Source organism: Astatotilapia calliptera, chromosome 18, assembly GCF_900246225.1.
Source record: "Astatotilapia calliptera chromosome 18, fAstCal1.2, whole genome shotgun sequence".
Taxonomy (NCBI): Eukaryota; Metazoa; Chordata; class Actinopteri; order Cichliformes; family Cichlidae; genus Astatotilapia; species Astatotilapia calliptera.
This window is the reverse complement of record NC_039319.1, coordinates 35089972-35107768: the sequence shown is the minus strand read 5'-3', so window position 1 is coordinate 35107768 and position 17797 is coordinate 35089972. Positions and strand designations below refer to the sequence as shown.

General features: G+C 42.2%; 1 protein-coding gene across 6 annotated transcripts in view; it reads right to left on the bottom strand.

The window, feature by feature from the left end:
- Positions 1-17797, bottom strand: part of LOC113011304 (disks large-associated protein 1-like) — a 154862-nt gene that overhangs the window by 97221 nt on the left and 39844 nt on the right. For 4 of the 6 annotated variants that reach the window (XM_026150785.1, XM_026150783.1, XM_026150789.1 and 1 more), the window contains exon 2: positions 14766-14840. The exons of the other annotated variants lie outside the window; for them this stretch is intronic. The gene's annotated coding sequence lies outside the window, so the exon portion shown is untranslated. The remainder of the gene's footprint in view (positions 1-14765; positions 14841-17797) is intronic. 6 annotated transcript variants of the gene reach the window in all.

Here is a 17797-nt window from a genome sequence, read left to right as displayed (position 1 = left end):
TTGGCGACAGTGGGAAGGAAAAACTCCCTTTTAACAGGAAGAAACCTCCGGCAGAACCAGGCTCAGGGAGGGGCGGCCATCTGCTGCGACCGGTTGGGGTGAGAGAAGGAAGACAGGATAAAGACATGACCTTAGTATTTGTCCCTGAATACAGGTTCTCACGCAAAAAGCCCAGGGACTTCTAACTCTTCATGACCCACGTCAGGGCTGAGGTATGCAATATGTGACCAGCAGAGAAAATATCTGACAAAGTCTTAATATGTAGCTAATGTATTCCTCCATGGGCTGGAGGGATTTAGTTCTGTACATTGCCACAATGAATAAAAATGACACTGAAGAGCTGTTTCATTGTTTCAGCTTTTTTTGGAAGTGCAGTCTATTCTATCTATGTTTTAGGCTTATGAGTGGCTTGCAACTTTCAGTGAACCTTTTGTATTTCCTTTCCTGCAGTCTTCTTTTTATGGTAGACTTGGATATCCACTATATTCACTTTGTTGGATGTTGTGAAGCAGTTTCTCATCACCATTAGGGCTGGGCTATATCATACCGTTCACAGTAATACCGGTATAATGTTGGGCAATAATAAGAAAATGAAATATCGCAATAGAATTTGGGTAAAATGCACATGCGCAGTGCCTTTGTTTTCATACGCACATGGCGGAAAATGCATGGCGGCGACGGAGAATAAGAAGGGCGAAAGCGGATCGTTGAATGAAACAGATGAACCAGAACTGGTTTGTAAAAATGCTGCAACTTCAGTGGTGTGGAACTGGTTTGGCTTTTGTCCATCAGATACACAACAAAGCACTATTTTTGGTAGCGCATGCTAGCGGGCCGTCGTTATTACCGTGTTGTTTGGAAAATACGGCGCACTTAAAATCAATCCTTTGATTTGTCTGAAAGTCGACAGAGCCCCTTATAATCCCGTGTGACTTATGTATGAACTCTGGTTGTGTTTACTGACCTCGAAACGATTTTATGTGCACGGCGCTCGAAAATCTGTCAAATGTTTTAGTACGACTTTTTCTAAGCTACGAACCCGCACCGCTTGATGGATTGTCGGAGCATTACGGCTATCGCAGGCAGGAGCCTCGCAGAGTGACACGTACTGTGCTTCAACATAATATTACCGTATTGTGTGTGTATAACCTCTTTTTAAGTGTTGTGGATATTATACATGGTTATGCTGAGGATATGTCGGCCAGTTTCCACTGGAAATGCCTTTTGGTTGAACTGTCAGCGAGAAATTTGTATTTGCACTGTTAAAGTTTATATAACTTTAATGCATAAATATTTTTGGTCATATCGCTCTGCTCTAATCACAATGGATATGAAGATGAGATGACGCTGCATACGGATGTACGGATGCACCACAGCGCTTCTAATTACTGTGCACTTTTTGTGTTTTTGTTTCCTTTTTGTTGTATCTTCCTGAAGTGCACTGATCATCAGAAACTGATAAACATCAGCCTTAGCCTGAACCCGGACTTTACTTCAAGTTGGATCAACAGTATCCCACCCAAGATTGCGAGACCACTGGGTGCACCATGGGTAATTGTCTGGAACAGCAAGTGACGCAGACGGTGCAGGGAGAAAAAATAAAATGCAGGACTGACTATCGCTTCCAGCTGCGAAAACAAGAACCCGCTTCCATCTATCATCAACACCATATCCCTTGCAAACAAAACAAAGGAGCGACAATCAGAGCTTTACTACAACCTCTTTGTCTAGGAGTGTAACTGAATTCTGGCTAAAAAATAAAAATAAAGGGCTATTCTATTTTATTCTTCGATTCTGTTTTGATCATCCACCAAATCAAATCAAATCACTTTTATTGTCACATCACATGTGCAGGTACACTGGTACAGCACATGTGAGTGAAATTCTTGTGTGCGAGCTTCACAAGCAACAGAGTTGTGCAAAATACAATAATGTAAACAAGCAAAATACAAGAATGGCTACATCTGAAACTAATAAATATATGTACAATATATAATAGTATATGCATTTCTGGATGTGTATACTAAATATTTTTCTACGTGTGTGTGTGTGTGTGTGTGTGTGTGTGTGTGTGTGTGTGTGTGTGTGTGTACACATATTTTACAAATTAAATAGAGTAAACAATAAATAGAATATATAAAATAAATAAAATAAAATATACAGAGTTGAGACATGCAAAACAGTGGCGTTACTGTACAGTGTGGAGTGCATAATGTTGAAGTTCCAGTAGTGAAGCTGAGGTGTCTATGACGTGTTCAGCAGTCTGATGGCCTGGTGGAAGAAGCTGTCTCTCAGTCTGCTGGTATGGGACCGGATGCTGCAGAACCTCCTTCCTGATGGAAGCAGTCTGAATAGTTTATGGCTGGGGTGACTGGAGTCCTTGATGATCCTCCCCGCTTTCCTCAGGCAGCGCTTCCTGTAGATGTCTTGGAGGGAGGGAAGCTCACCTCCAATTATCCGTTCAGAGCACCGCACTACTCGCTGGAGAGCTTTGCAGTTGTAGGCGGTGCTGTTGCCATACCAGGTGGTGATGCATCCAGTGAGGATGCTCTCAATGGCACTGTTATCTTCCGTGGACATTCAGGTCTTTTTGCATTGCTGAGTTTAACATTGCTTGCTTTCTTTCTCAGGATGTACCAAACTATAGATTTTGTCACTCCTAATATTGGAGCGGTATTGCAGTTTCTCAGATGGCTTAAGGACGGCTTGTTTCACCTACATGGAGAGCTTCTTTGACTTCATGATGTCTGTTCACAGCAAAACCATCTAAATGGAAGCACCACATCTCAAATCAGCGCCAGGCCTTTTAAGGCCAGTAAGGTTTGCTGTCCCACCTCTAGCTATTCACTGTTTGGTTACTTATACCTGCACAAGCCACATCTGTAGTAGGAAGTAAGGATAAGTAAAAGAAATGCTGTTGCTTCTGAAGTACTGAAGTGGACAAAAACTTCATGCCAATTCATCCAAAGTCTGAAACCCCTGGCTATATATGAAACCACCAAAGAAGTAACCGTACTGTCACAGTATAGCTTATGCATTAAAAAAATAAGTAAATTGGGTGGTTGTTACATTTACAAGAGTCTAACTTGTAATTGGAACAGAAAAATTTCTTGTTTCTAAGGTGAACGTAATTATATCATGTTAGAGCTGCATGAAATTCAGAAATGCAATTTAATCACGTGGAAATCCTTTCCATGATTTTTGTTTATGTTCATTCAAATTGTTATTTTTTTTGAGTGTGGGGATCTAAATAACCAGTTTTCTCTTGTTATTCTTGTTTATTTCTCTTGTTGCTGTATTCAAAAGAAATGTGAGGAGCTCACACACATGCTCACTCTATAGCCTTCCTCCTCCTCTAATAATGTACACAGAATCACAACAGTATGCCCGGTTGCCCCAAGTTGATGTTCTGAGGACCAAATCATTGTGCATTGTCAATGCAACACCATATATATTACACTGTTTAATCCATCTGTGCATCTTTGTTTGACATAATGTGCTGATTATTGTGTTATTAAAGTCCAAATGAAATACTTTACAATCTTTATTTAAAAAAAAAATTGGTCAAAATAGTTGACTAATTGTGGTAGCTAAGTGGTATAAAAGGCAAAAACACATAACACAAAGCCTTCACGTAGCAATAACAGCATTATTAATAAAAAAAACCATTCTGTTGGTTTACTATGAAAATGCAGTTGCTGCTTTGCACAGCTAAAATAAAATGTCAGCTAACACATCAGTGTTCATTTACTCTCTGTTTTTGTTTTGTGGGGGTTTTAATCTATAAGAACTACTGTTATTGCCCTGAATATGTTCCACAGTTCTTTACCAGAGTAGAGTCTTTATTGCCAACACTCAGTGTAGACATTTGCTTTAAACAGTTAATTTCTAAGTCATACGTATGTCTAATATGTATGACATATGATGTATGTTTAAGTCAGCTTCTGGAAGAAAGTCACGACAATTTCCCCCAGCTGGACAGATTTTACAAAGAGACAGCCATTAAAATCCAATAGAGAGAGAGAGAGGGAGACACCCAGAGCTGTTGGAAGCTATCAACAACTCCCTCTCCATCACTTTCTCTCTTTCCTATACTCCCATTATCCTACTTCATCACATCATCAGATGACCCCCAGTCAGCTAGAGATGTACGTCAGAATCTGCGTGGAAAGGATTTTTTTCTCTTTCTTTTCGCCCACTTACTGTTATGATTCAATTCACCCTTTAGAGCAAGGTTGAGAAGAGAAGAGCGTGGGCCTACCCTGTTTCTCCCTGAATTTCTCTCTTTATCTCACTACCTGCTTTCCTTCTGCACAGAGCTGTAAAGCTACCCTTTTTTCTTCTGAAATTAAATCCTGGGTTAGTGCCTGCCTATGAAACCTACAATAGACAGACAGAAAGGAACAGCTCAGCAGTGGGATGTGTGAAAGAGGTGGGGACGGAAACAACCAGCTGACTGTAAAAGAAGCATGAATCATATCTTCAACACCTATCTTCTGTCATTTTCCTCATAAACTTTCAATTTTGATGTAGCTTTGAACTTCTGCAGGTTTTCCTGAACACCTCTACATGCCTACATACATTGAGTTGTTACCGTGTGATTGGGTGATTAGATAGAGAAAGGTAAATAGATGCACTTAACAAGGTCACTTCACACTAGAGCAAGTATTAATTGTGCAAAGGGTTTATCAAGGATTACATTTTATTCACACCCTAAAGGAGTGTACATACATTGAAAAGATTCACTGATAATGTGGAAGATGCTATTAAGTGTGCATATAGCATCATCTATACAGTTTCTTTGGTTTTATACTGTAAGAATTACTCTTTGAATTTTTTCGGGGTCATTGTTCAATTTCACACTTAGTAATTTCACTCACATCACTAAGTAATGACAACTACAATATCATCCTTCCGGCACACAAGGGTAGGTGCACGGTTTGTTCTTCACTTGTATTCCAGTCACTGAAGTGACAGGACCACTCTCAGCATCGACCAAGTGTTTGCTTTTGGAACTGTGTCTTATTTCCACCTATTTCACATACAAGGGTCAGTACTACAGGCAGAAACATGGGTGTGCCATGGGCTCCCCAGTTTCACCCATCGTGGCCAACTTGTACATGGAAGAAGTGGAAAAGAGAGCTTTGCTATCCTACCCTGAAACACCACCAAGTCATTGACTCAGGTATGTGGATGACACCTGGTTGAAAATCACATCTCAGGACGTACCACAATTCATAGATCCCATTAACTCAGTGAACCAACACATCAAATTCACCAGGAAGGATATGAAAAGTGGCAGGTTAGCTATCTTAGACTGAGAGATTTCCATCAGTAATGGGGGACATCTAAAAGCTGATGTGTACCATAAGCCTACCTACGCATATGGATCCATATAAACTGGGTGTCATCAGGACATTACAACATAGAGTGAACACCATCCCCACAGACACAGCAGCCAGAGAAGCAGAAGAACATCACACCAAGAAGGCCCGGAGTAATTGTGTTTATCCCAGCTGGACATTTGTCAAAGCTGCGAAGGCGCCTAAAGAAAGCTCCAGCTGATCCAGAAGAGAAGAACAACCGCTGCCGAAGTGAAAAGGAGGCCATTTACATGAAAAGGGAAAGACCATCTCTGAATCAAGGAGGGGGCCTAAGGATACATCTGTCACCACCATACTGTGATTGCAGCCATTCTCTCTCTCGCTGTGAATGGTACTCATGGCAAATGATCTGTGATCAGTGGTTGTTGATCAATGGTCATGACAATTGGCATATTCACTAGCTGGGCCCACATCCTCATTTTAGGTTTGACAGCGTTTGCAACAAAACATCTAACACAGGACAGCTTTGATGTAAGAAAGGGAGAAGTTTCTAAAAATCACTGGACCGAAGAATCCAGACCCAGCTTTATCCTGATGGTCTCACTCACTTTCCCCCAGGGTGGATGTAGCTGTCAATAATAATATGGAATCTGGGTCCTGTTGTTAAAAGAAAAAAGCAAATTATATTTCTACACAATATTTTGTTTGCTTGTTTTTAAATCTAACATTTAATATAAAATGTTCTTTTTATATATTATAAAGTGCTCAGTGAATACCTCAGGCAGCAGAAACCCAAGAATGAGGAGGAAGAGGAGGCACTATCATGGAAGGACAGGCCCCTGCACGGTATCTACCACCGGCAGGTGGCTGATATTCATAAATCCTACCAGTGGCTGGACTGAAAGACAGCACAGAGGCACTAATGCATGGTAGCACAGGAGCAAGCTCTGAGCACAAGATCCATAGAGGCCTGGGTCTATCACACCAGGCAAGACCCCAGGTACAGGCTGTGTAAAGATGCTCCAGAGACAATCCAGCACATAACAGCAGAGTGCAAGATGCTAGCAGGCAAGGCATACATGAAACATCATAACCAAGTAGCCGGCATAGTGTACAGGAACATCTGTGCCGAGTATAACCTGGAAGTCCCGAGGTCAAAACTGGAGACGCCCCCAAGGGTGATGGAGAATGACCGAGCTAAGATCCTGTGGGACTTCCAGATACAGAAGGACAAAATGTTGATGGCTAACCAACCGGACATAGTGGTGGTAGACAAACAAAGGAAAACGGCTGTAGTGATCGATGAAGCAGTTCCGAATGACAGCAACATCAGGAAAAAGGAACACGAGAAGCTCGAGAAATACCAAGGGCTCAGAGAAGAGCTTGAGAAAATGTGGAGGGTGAAGGTAACGGTGGTCCCAGTGGTAATCTGAGCACTAGGTGTGGTGACTCCCAAACTAGGCGAGTGGCTCCGGCAAATTCCAGGAACAACATCGGAGATCTCTGTCCAGAAGAGCGCAGTCCTAGGAACAGCTAAGATACTGCGCAGGTGTAGCCCAGTGGCAAACAGATGCAATTAGAGACTGTTTATTGTAATTATTATTAAAGGTGTTTTATTCTGTTCAGTTGAAAACACTCATAATTGGAGAGAGACTCTAAAGAAAAAAAATCCAAATTATTTTGTACGGAATTGCATTATTTGTGTTATTTATTTATTTTTGTTTCTCAAAGGTTATTTTTTGACCTGGATACAAATGCGGTCCAACCAATGGGATTGTTTGTCCCGCCTTGTGCTTTCATGTTTGGTTGCGCTGCTAAGGCTGCCTAGACCACACGCGCCATAGCTGTACCTGTGGGGAAAACGTGGTAGCTGTTGAAACAGTGAAGCTGTTGGTGTCTGCTTGATTAGCCGCCAGATTTGGATAGCCGAAGCTAGTTTTATGAATACGAAGTGCTTTGCACTGGTGAGTAACCAAACTGTTATAGCCGCTGATCGGCATCCTGAAATGTTGACGTTGTTCGCTTCAAAAAACAAACGCTAATGGTGACGGTACTATGCAAGTAGCTAGCGGGTACTAGCTAAACGCACACTCCCGTTGTTAAGTGTTAGTTGAGAACTTATTAGCTGTTGTTAGGGGAAAAAAGTATGTCTCTCTGTTGCATTGAAATGTTTTATTGTGTTACTTTTATTCATCACTGTTGTTACTTTCGAGATGGCAGCGCGCACAGACGCAGCGGCTCACTGCTCCTCATGTTCAGTGTTTTGTTTTTTACTTTTTCTAAGTGTATCTGTGTGGATGTGTGTGTTTTTTATTATTATACATCAAGTAGAGTCCACCTACAGTCGTCAGGACCTTCTGAGTTTGTTTCCATAGTTTCTATAACCAACAAAATCGACGAACTGAGATTACAAATTGCAGTCAACAAATGTGTACGGAACAGCAGCATAATATTATAACTCACAGAGACTTGGCTGCAGCCATCAATTCTGGACTCGACTATTGAGCTAGCAGGCCGCACGGTCCACCGTCACAACAGGAATGGCCACTCCGGTAAGATCAAAGGAGGGGGTTTATGCATCTACACCAATGACAGCTGGTGCAAAAACACAAAGACTGTAGACAGCCATTGTTCCCCAGATTTGGAATATTTGACTGTGAAGTGCAGACCCGTCTACATACCTCGCGAGTTTACTGTTGTCATGGTAACGGCTGTGTATGTACCACCAGATGCTAATGCTAACTCGCCCATGGAGGAGCTGCACAAGACAATAAGCAATCAGCAGAACTCCCATCCAAACGCAGTGCACATTATAGCTGGGGACTTCAACCATGCTGATTTAAGGTCAGTATTCCCCAGATTTGAACAGCATATTAAATGTGCAACGAGAGGGAAAAACACATTGGATAAAGCCTACAGCAACATCCAAAAAGGCTACAGAGCAACCCCTCTACCACATCTAGGTTTGTCAGACCACATGTCCATGCTGCTGATCCCTGCATACACTCCCATTAGGAGAAGAGCCCCCCCAGTCACAAAAACTGTGAAAACCTGGCCAGAAGGTGCATCACATCAGCTGCAGGACTGTTTTGAAAACACGGACCGGAGCGTGTTCGAACATCAGGACCTTGAAGAGCACACAACATCAGTGCTCTCATATATTAACTTCTGTGTCAACAGTGTCACTGTGGACAAACGTCTCCGGGTGTATTCCAACCAGAAACCCTGGATGACTAAAGAGGTCCAGGTCCTGCTGAAGCAACGTGACGCCGCTTTTAGATCCGGTGATGGTATGCAGTACAGTACAGCCAGATCTGAGTTGAAAAGAGGCATCAGAGAGGCCAAGGCAGCGTACAAGAGAAGGATCGAAGACCACTTCACAACGAACAACTCACAACAGGTATGGCAGGGAGTTCAGCATTTAACCAACTACAAACCTTGCAATACCACATTGACTGAGGGTAACGCGGAGCTTGCGGAGGAGCTGAACCACGCTTTGAGGTGAAGGGACCAGAGGCAGCAGCAGCAGCCCAAGCCTCATAGTGCAGGAATATGAGGTGAGGCACACACAGAGGGCAGTGAACCCCAGGAAGGCCGCCGGACCAGATGGGGTAACCGCAAAGGTCCTAAAAGAGTGTGCAGACCAGCTGGCTGGGGTCTTCACCAAGATCTTCAACACTTCACTGTCCCAGTCCTGCATCCCGCCGTGCCTAAAGTCAGCCACAATTGTCCCACTGCCAAAGCGTACTAACATTAGCAGCCTCAACAACTACCGACCAGTTGCTCTAACACCTGTTATAATGAAGTGCTTCGAGAAACTGGTCCGACGTCACATCATGTCCTGCTTGCCACCCACACTCGACCTGCTCCAGTTCACATACAGAGCTAACAGATCAACTGAAGATGCCATTGCTACAACGCTCCACACCACCATCTCTCACCTGGAAGTGCAGGGCCGTTACGCCAGGCTGCTCTTTGTTGACTTTAGCTCTGCTTTCAATACGATACTCCCGGACAGACTAATAGTTAAACTGCTGGAAATTGGACTTCCTTCCACCACCTGCCGCTGGATCAGAGACTTCCTCTCAGACCGTGTATAGAGAGTTAGAGTGGGGCCTCATCTTTCCTCAGCCCTCAACCTCAACACCGGCTCTCCACAAGGCTGTGTACTGAGTCCCCTACTGTACACTCTATACACACATGACTGTGTTAGTTCCCACCCAGACAACACAGTCATCAAGTTTGCAGATGATACCACCGTGGTGGGGCTCATCTCAGGGGGAGATGAGACTGCATACAGAGCTGAAGTTCAGAGGCTGTCAGATTGGTGTGTAGATAACAACCTGGACCTCAATACCACCAAGACAAAAGAACTGGTAGTTAACTTCAGAAGGAGGAAGTCCGAGCTGCAGCCTGTCAGCATCAACGGGGAGTGCGTGGAAAGGGTCTCCAGTTTCAAGTTTCTGGGTGTGCACATAGACACAGACCTCCAATGGAGCTCTAACACCTCTGCGGTCTTAAAGAAGGCCCAACAGCGTCTCCACTTTCTGAGAATCCTCAGAAAAATGGACCTGAAGAAGGAGCTGCTGACCGTCTTCTACCGCTGCTCCATTGAAAGTGTGCTGGCATATTGCATCGGTGTGTGGTTCTCTAGCTGCACCACAGCACACAGAAAGGCACTCCAGAGGGTCATCAATATGGCCCAAAAAATCATTGGACATCCTCTTCCCTCCCTGAAGGACCTGTACAGCACTCGCTGTCTCAAGAGGGCACACAGCATCGTACGGGACTGCACACACCCAGGACACTGGGTGTTTAAGCTGCTGCCGTCTGGCAGGAGGTTCAGGCTGCTGAGGTCCCGAACAAATAGACTCAAGGACAGCTGTTACAACAGGGCAATAGCCCTGATCAATGTAAATAGCTGACCTGACTGGATACCTCCCTGGACTTTTTAGGGGGAGGTAACAATGTTTAAAACAATAACAATAATAATATTTATATTTATAACAAGGTGCAATAATAATTAATGGTAAATGGCCTGTATTTATATAGCGCTTTACTCGTCCCTAAGGACCCCAAAGCGCTTTACATATCCAGTCATCCACCCATTCACACACACATTCACACACTGGTTTGTCACACAATTAATGTGCAATAATAACAGTGTGCAATACAAATACACTTATTCTTCTTTTTTATACTAAGTTAATATACTGTGTTGTGTTGTTTGTTGCGTTGTGATGTGTCATATCGTGTCGTGTTGTGTTATATGTAGTGCCGACGTAGGACAGTTTTCCAATTTCATTGTACTACTGTACTATGTATGACTGTGCAATGACAATAAAGAGTTATCTTATCTTATCTTATCTTATCTTATCTTACTTGACAGTGAGCAGAGTATATTGAGTTTGCTGCTTTTAATGAGCAGTGTGAATTGCTTTAATGATTGTTGATAGCTACATTGCCATGTAATGAAAATGTTTAGAATTTGATTAGTTGTACAACATTAGAAATTGAAACATATTTTGTTCATGCTTTATACTTTAAACAGAAGTGTTGTTAGTTAAGTGTGAACAATGTTCATTTGAAGTAATTCTGACCTCACTCTTAGGTCAGGTTTTTTTCAGTTGGAGAATGAGCTGAGACTCCCCGGAGAACATTGGATTACAGACTTTGTGGAAATCCGCAGAAGAGGAATAAATTTCCATTGTAATAGATGGCGAGCCACAGCCCATTTGGAATTTAATCTTGAAGTGTGGTTGCCTGAACTGTGGTAGGACAAAACAGTGCAAACCATACATCGATCGTGGACTGAACTCACACCAATAACTCACCAGATCACCAAACAGGCCTGATCTGGATCCTATTGACACTTTAAAAGACCCGGGTCTAACATTAGTTTCTTTTTTATTTTGGGTATCTGTGCGCGCACACACAATTTTGGTTATTATTGTAAATGCAATACAGTGCAAAAATTTCAAATACAGTTGAACCATTGCTTCATCATTTGCAGTTGTGTTTTCATTGTGGTTACCCATCCTCTGGGCTCCTGTCGTTCCTGAAGTCTTCTGATTTGCCCATTGTTTATATATTTTCTTACATACTGGTTACACAGGACCCTCAAGCTCCTCTGGTAGAGGACCCAAGCTTGGAGGATAGACCGTCCACAGGGGCGAGCAGGGAATGATAATAATAATAATTATTATTTTATATATATATATATATATATATACACACATATATATACATACACATATATGTATAATGAAACCAATTACAAAATTATAATGTAATAACAATTTGACCTGAACCCATAATTTGTCTTTCTCAACAGAACAGCTGCAGGTTTTGCTGACAGTACATCATATGGTAGTTTAGCCTGTGTACTTTATTTACTCCAGTATTAAAACAAATAAGTGTATTCAGCATAAAGTGTGGACATATAAGATGATGCTGTCACTAGCTCATGCTGAAGTCTGAATTTGAATCAGCTCCTGTGATCACAAAGAGAAAAGAATCATCACAAACTGTCAAACACGTACTCCTCAAAGCTGACAGAATTCAGGTTTGGAAGTTTTCTTAACTTTTTCCAGTCTATAGCTAAGATGTGGCCTGTTTGTTAAGTGAAGAAAAAACTTTATATACCAACAGTAGGGCTGCCACGATTACGTCGACTATTAAAATCGTCGACGACTATTTTAATAGACGACGCGTAGTTTAAAACTTTATAAGATCCCAAAAGACGCAGGAATAAGTAGTAGGATTTAAGAGTGTAATAACGGACTGAAACAGAAGATGGCAGCACTGCATGTATAAAGATGCCAGCTGCCGTCAAATCTCGAAGAAGAAGAAGAAGCAATAACTGTGTCCAAATTCAGGAACCGCATCCTCCTGTGCCCGCATTTGTAGGCCGATTACGTTACAGCGACACGACGATGACTGTCCAAATTCGAAGACTCCGACAAATGCGGCCGACAAATGCGTCCTTCATTTCCCCAGATTTGAAGGATGGGTCGGGTGTATACTTCGTGGCCCATTCTATCCCAGAATTCATAGCGCGGCCATCCTCAGTTTCCAACAATGGCGGGCAGTAGCGGTTTTTGATACGGGCGACACGGGCGGTTGCCGGGGGCGGCATCGTGGTGGGGGGGCGGCATCACGGGCATCGGCAAAAAAATTAATAAAAAATAATAAAAATTGCTCGTATTCATGCTGCCCCGACGTCATGCCAGCGCATACTGGGAATGGTACAGGCACCGATCGGTTTTCTATCGCCCATTTGCTGGGAGTAAGGGAGCCCTCCGTTTGCGAGGTACGCCTGCTGCTTGCGGCACAGGGAGGAGAGGGCGGGGCGGTTTTAATATTAATTAGTCATTGTCAATTGTTGATTTGTCCCGTTCTCATTGGATGACAAATTATGATGGCTGTTTGGTAGCCGTTTGCATACTATGCATACTCTCTCTCTCTTCATAAAATTTGAATTTGAATTTCATATGTGTGTGTTTTTCTGGTGAAATTCAGTATGGTTCCGACAACAGTTTTATGTCAATGGACAATCCTTAATGTGTGTGTGTGTGTGTGTGTGTGTGTGTGTGTGTGTGTGTGGTGGGGGAGGGGGGGCACCAGAGGGTGTGTTCGCCCAGGGCGCCAAACAGGCTAGGACTGCCACTGATGGCGGCAGCTGGTTAGTTTTAATATTACTCTTATTATTCTTTCTGGGTCACAAAATAAACGTTTAACATATTTTCAGGTGAGAATGTAGCTGTGTAAACCTCAAATATCTGCTCAGTTTATCAAGACACCGCATATTTTCAAAAGCGCTCCGACGTTTTCGGAGACGTCTGTTACCCACCAGCTCGATAGCTAGCCGGGGGCAGGGCTCACTAGAGCCGGTGAGAACTCCAGGCAAATTAAACATGATAGATAAGTCACTTAGATAACTTAAAAATGTTATTGTTTGGCTTTTTTCAGTATTTTATTTGTTCCTCAGTAAATCGGTTTGGCTGAGATTAAAGTTATAGTTTTTACACAGCTGAATCAACGTCAAGCAGACAGCTGATTATCAGAAGTGTGAGATGCTCGAGAATATACTTCGGTATCCTGTTATATTTTAGACAGCAAGGAGCAGACGGCTGAGTTTATTCAACTTCACCGAAACAATCTGCAAATTTCATTAAAATTTAATAAACTATCATCTTGTCTTTATTGTTAGTTAGCACATATCTTAAACACTTAAAGCTGTAAGCTAATGATAGTTATATAAGAGCAGATGCTGCTGGTGCAATAAGCTGTACGTTTTACATCCAGTGGATGATGATCTGATTAGTCGACTAATCGCAAAAATAATCGGTGACTAGTCGACTATCAAAATAATCGTTTGTGGCAGCCCTAACCAACAGTATAATGTTTTTACATTGGAGCTATTGGTGCTTTTTAAAAGGAAAGTTGCAAAGATGACATGAACCAGGAACAGGTTTCTTGTCCTGATTCTGAATTATGGTCACCTGCAGGAAAAAACAGAAAAACATCCTGTTCTTCAATCAAAACAACAATTTTAACCTAACACATCAAATATCATGATTTGGTCTCAGAATATAAATATTATGTTCTATTAGGTATTTTTTATGTCCTTTCAAAAAGAATAGTGTTACTCGTCACTTATTACTCTTCTCGACTCTGCATAAGAGTCCAGCCTATTGCTCTTACAGTATACTATTCATAATAAAAGTACAATAACAATAGCATTAGGTAGTGACTGAGCAGCTGCCTGCTGCAGTCAGAGCAGCAGAGCTAATGTCTGAACTAGAGCACTGACTTTTAATTAGCATTAAATCACTTAGCTCAACAAAGTGATTTCTCTACTCAGTGTAAATTCGTTCGTGTACAAAGCTACCAAACACTGTTGTTTTCCCTTGCTGACTGCTAAAGGCATGAATTTATTGATTAGCTCAAAACACAAATTTAACTTACCAAAATAAAGTCAGGATGCCTTAGGTTCTTCTGTCAGTTACTCCCGTTTATTGTAGAACACCTAACACTGTCAGTTTGAAACAGATAGCTGTGGATATGGTTCTAGCTGCAGTCCCGGAGCAGAGACGTGGAAGTTTGTCGTGACTGCAGCTGACAATCAAAGCTGTCATGATGACGTTGCATCCCAATTTTACAGTTGATAATTAAAATTTAACTGATGAGAACTTAGACCCCTTGAACCCAAATCAGCAAGATGAGAACTACTAATAATGGCAGAATGAATCTTTCAGGAAATGTGATCTGATTAGACCTTTTTGGTCTTAATTTGACAGAAGGTGGGGTTTATAACACCAGAGGGTGATAGAGACGTTTTGGCTTCACTGTTTGATCTTCCATATACTGTCGTTGTGTATAATTAAATGTTATTAATAGTTAGTATTAGACATTGAGTTTTGGTTCATGCCTACTCACCTCCTTTAAATCCCCATCATTGTAGAGTTGATGCTAACATCTCTGTATAAGTGGTCTCACATTAACTCCAGTTGCCTAGGACGATGGAAACAACAGACAAATACCACAAAAACACACCAACATAAACACACCATCACTATACTTACATGTTACATGTGTGCAAAAAATACCTAAGAGACATATAATAGATAAATTCCTCAGAAGTCCTACGAGTCATTTTCAGCTTTGTATCTACCTGTATGTGCCCTTTTTGAAACAACAAAATTGTTTATTCAACATTCAGTATTTTCCATCCATTCATCTTCTTCCGCTTATCTGGGGGCAGCAGTCTAACCAGAAAATCCCCGGCCTCCCCCTCCCCAGCCACGTCCTTCAGCTTGTCTGGGGGAACACCAAGGCCGAGAGATATAATCTCTCCAGTGTGTCCTGGGTCTAGCCTGGGGCCTCCTCCCGGTGGGAAATGCCGGAACACCTCACCCAGGGGGCATCCTTGTCAGATGCCTGAACCACCTCAACTGGCTCCTTCCAATGTGGAGGAACAGCGGCTCTACTCTGAGCCCCTCCCGGATGGCTGAACTTCTCACCCTATCTCTAAGGGAGAGGCCAGCCACCCCTTCAAAGGAAGCTCATTTCTGCTGCTTGTATCCGCGATCTCATCCTTTCGGTCACTACCCACAGCTCGTGGCCATAGGTGAGAGTAGGGACGTAGATTGACCAGTAAATCGAAAGCTTCCCTTTTACTCTCAGCTCTCCCTTCACCACGACAGACAGGTACAGCATCCGCATCACTGCAGCCGCAGCATCAGCCTGTCTGTCGATCTCCCTCTCCCTTCTCCCGTCACTCATGAACAAGACCCCGAGGTAATTAAAGTCCTCCACTTGGGGCAGGAAGTCGTCCCTGACCCGGAGTGGGCAGTCCACCCTTTTCAGGTTGAGGACCATGGCCTCAGATTTGGAGGTGATGATTCTTGTTCCCACCGCTTTACACTCACTTCTAACCGTTCCAGTGCGAGCTGGAGGCCATCACCTGATGAAGCCAACAGAAACCCATCATCCGCGAAAAGCAGAGATGAGATTCGGAGACCACCCAATATTTTCTAACATGCTTAAGTAACTGTCAAGTGTACACATGCGCAAAATGATGAGGTGCTTGAGTGCTGTGAATGTTTCACAAACATCAACAAACTGCTCATTTTTACAAGTATTTAGCAGTATTCGCATAAGTCTTCTTTAAAAATGTAATAATTATTACAATTTGACTAGAGTTTATGCCTTGCATGGACCATCATGAACAATAACAATAATTGGGCTAAATCTTCATGCCTGAATACTGAGAAAACTGTTACAATGTATTTTACAAGGAACTACAAAAGTGCATTTTCAAATATTTCAGTTGATAGTAGGACTGTTCCATTGTTCACAATAATAATGGTATATATTTTTACATGATGTAACATTCTCATATCATCACTGTGTATGCAAGTGCTCTCAACACAGCCGTAGCACAAGTCACAACATTTCCACTAGGCCTTCATGGCTTTGGCTTCAACACCATCTGCAACAGTGGTGACAACACTTCTGACACTGACATCAGCATAAAGTGCTTTAGAACTCCAGCATAAATGGAAAGTTATTTGCTGACCGAACATTTCTGTCGAAAAATATGAGCAGTTTACAGTAGTATTCATTTCATGAAAGTAATTTGTTTTGTTTTTTTTAGTAATCATTGTCGCTTACAGTGCACGTCATTGACTATAGGAATATAGGAATTATTAGGCAACAGAAAACTTCTAAGAACTGTTGGGAATCATCATTGAATTTTAATGTCTCTATATTCTCTGTGTTACCATGATCTTCCATGTGATTAGTCAGTTTTCAGAGGCTGTGTTTAGAGCAGTGTGAGGTGAGCAGTCTGACCTGGACAATGCATATTTTTTTCTCTCCCAACATTCATTGGATTCTGCTCAGAAAATTCATTTCCAAGGGCCAGACTATTAAAGTGGAGTTGTGCTGTGATAGCCTCAGGGGTCTGAGTGGGAACATTAAGAGGAACAAATATAGAAACAACCTGTGCTCTTCATCAATGTACTATCTTCCACATGATTTAAAGTTAGATTCGCCTCCATTCAGCTTAGTTCACCTCCCATTGTAGAGGCCCAAATAGAAGAGGACATGGCAGGACTTCTAGTAAGAGATCAGAAATAGCAGCCATGCTGGAAATGTTCTAGAGGTACACAACAATTAATTATCAGCCAATTTTGAATCAAGTTTTGAACTTTATTAACTTGTTCTCATAACAGTTTGAGAATTAGTAATAAATGAAAGCACAAGTGTGCATTATATGTATAAAATAGATGAGTTCAGGTCTTAAGAAAAAGACAAGCTTTACAACAGGGAATGGACAGTGAAGTGGAACAGGTCAGCAGCACATTTTGTTACTACTTCTGGAATAAACATTTATTGTTAGACCAAGTTATTAGATATTGAAGATATTCCCACTAAACACTGGATTTCGGATAGACATGCACATCATGTCTATGTTTGGTTGTTGGTGACCAATTCTGGACATCTATATGATGTCCAAACTAGGCCTGCAGATTGGACGTCGAGCCATGACCCAGCTTGGATTGGATCAATATGTTGTTCAACATTTGACCTTTAGACTGGGTAATCTTTGTTTTTATTGACCTGAGAAGAGAAGTTGTTGAAATTACAAGAAGTTTGTGCAAATGTGCTTGTATGAACTGACTATCTGCTATCTGCTGCAAACTGCCTGTGGCAAGCTGGGGACATTTCTACTTGAAAACCACTGTGCAGCTGCTTACTTTTGTTTTAGCGTCAAGACCCCCCACGCCATCTTGGAGATGTCCACTGATCACTCTGCATCCTTTCACACATAACTGTTTCCCATGTCTCCCTTTGAAAACATGAGACCACAGCAGTATAAAAATGATGTATAAAATGAGTCTAAGTTTGATGTTGAAAGGAAGTCCACAATGACCACAGCATGTGCACGACTGAAGCTCCAGCCC